The following is a 2,479-nucleotide window of genomic DNA, read 5'->3' on the forward strand; positions in this document are numbered from 1 at the left end:
AATCGGTGAGGAAAGGAGTATATGGGAAACACTGACAGGAAGAAGGGACAGTATGGTAGTACATTTGTTAAGACATTACATAATAACTTCCATGATAATACCAGCAACTGTAGAGAGTAAAAACTGCAGACGAAATCAGAGATTGGAACGTATCCAGTAAATAACTGAGGATGTAGGATTGCAAGAGCTACCATGAGATGAAGAGGTTGGCACGGGAGAGGAATTCGTGGCGGATCGCATCAAACCAGTCGAAAAACTGATTACTCGCGAGGAATATATCGCTGATTCCCTAAAGATTAATTTAAAAGATAATATTTTCACTCTTGCTGTTTTGGACCCCAGATACCACGAAATGTTAAGTACACACTACACCGAATTTTGGAGTTATGCTTCGTGCGAATGCACTAACAGACATTGGAACAGAGTTGATTTCGTTTATTAAAAGTTACACTAAATCTGAAGTAATACTTGCACCGGAAACCTTGTTACTTCCTTTCTCAAACCCACTGGGCAAGTGTTTAAAGAGCGTTGAAGTTTCCAGTACTAGATTCCGATTATCTGAATATACGTCCAGTATTACACTAATTTTCACGATTTTTAGAAACAAGTGAGTTTCTGTGAAACCACAAATCTACCTTTCATTAATTAAATAATATTAGGTTGTTGCATAATTTGGTAGCGTTTTACCGCAAGTTTAATGAACACGACAGATAAACATAACAGAGACTCGGGTCATCAATAATATACTTTCCTTCACTATTTACAACAGTCTGCCAACGCTGGGTTAACTTTTCAATTCTACGACTGTAGAAATCAAGAGGTTCTGAGACGAAGAACTCGTCGAGCCATGATCAGAGTATATTTTGATCCGGAAAGGGAGTTCCTTTAGTTTATTCATTAGAGGGCGAAAAAGGTGAAAATCTGAGGGAGCAAGATCAGTCGAATAAGGTGGGTGCAGAGTCACTTTCTACCTAGTGCTTGTATAGTGTTTTTTGTCAGTCTGGCAGAAAATGGGCGCGCTTTATTGTGGAGTAGCATCACTTCATGCAGTCTTTTCTGGTTATTGTTCTTCGACTGCGTCTACAAAACATCTCAGTTGTTGATATTAAATTTCAACCGTGATGTTTGCACCTGGGGGAAGGAATTCGTAGTGCATCGCACCGATACTAATCTCTGTGTTGTTCACAAGCCAATGGATGACAAACAAGCAGAGATACACGTTTGGCCACCTATTGATTTTTGTGATTTTAGCTTAGAGTATGCGATATACATACATACGATATTTGGACCTTTCCCATTGCAAGCAAATGTCACATAATGGTGGAATGATGACAGTGTATCACACTTGCCAACTCTCGAGTACGCTGAAGTGGTCATTGTGGGTTAATGTGTTTAAACGATCTTCATCAAACCCTGAAGACCTTCCTGAAAGTAGAGAGTCACTAATGTCAAAACGATCCTTCTTAAAACGAGAAAAGGATTTTCTTCTCGTGCTCTTTCCAAGGCGCAAATGTTTCTGGCTACCTCCGCTACTGTCATCCCTCTATTCAACTCAGACAGAAGAATATGTCGGAAATGTTCCGATTTCTCCACTTGGTACTCCATTTTCTAGCATCCACTGCTCCACTCACAATCTCCATATGACAAAATGACAATACGTAAACTCAAATAACAACAGTGAACTACAAATAACAAAACGACAGTCGATAAATGAACCTATGGCAACCCGTATACCAACATCGAAAACAAAACTCTACGAACTTATGCGCCAACATAGTACTTGCTTACTCACATGCATCATATGATGGTAACATCACCTAATTTCGCCACGTAAATTGAACATTACGTGTTCATAACCTCAATGACAAAAGCTTTACACCATTGTAGTATAATAAACCGTATTCGGATCGACGTGTTGGGAGAGATCCTTAATGCGGTGACTCATTGAAACTACATATTTTCGTAATACATATGTATATATTTGAAAAACCTCAAATGCGGCAGGTTAGATTCAAAGGTGGAGGTCTCTTCTGACGCTAATCGGTGGTGGGAGGAGGAAGGTGGAGTCACTAAGTTAAAGAGTTTTTAATTTTTGTAGTATGGCGTTTGCCACTTCATATCATATATTCGTAGATCTGTCTGTTAATTCCAAAAACTGAGGTCAGAGTGTACAGTATTCGACACGTTCTTTTCAAAGCAGACGTAGCTCATTTACGTTCATTCGGCATCTTTTTAATTGTAAACGCCGCATTGCAGCACTCGTCTCCAAGCACAGAGGCGCTGTCGTGTCCGCCCCACCCTTGGAGATTAAAAGTTAACTTACAGCATACATGGAATAAATTGTAACCTAATACAACCACCTCGACCACGCCAAATACTGACGGAGATCGGATGCACCGCGACCATGCTGTCGGTCGACGTCATCGGGCAACCTCAGGCGACAGCGTCTGACGACCGTTCTGAGTGCCACTGTGAATGC

The sequence above is a fragment of the Schistocerca americana genome, chromosome 2 (genome assembly GCF_021461395.2).
Source record: "Schistocerca americana isolate TAMUIC-IGC-003095 chromosome 2, iqSchAmer2.1, whole genome shotgun sequence".
Taxonomy (NCBI): Eukaryota; Metazoa; Arthropoda; class Insecta; order Orthoptera; family Acrididae; genus Schistocerca; species Schistocerca americana.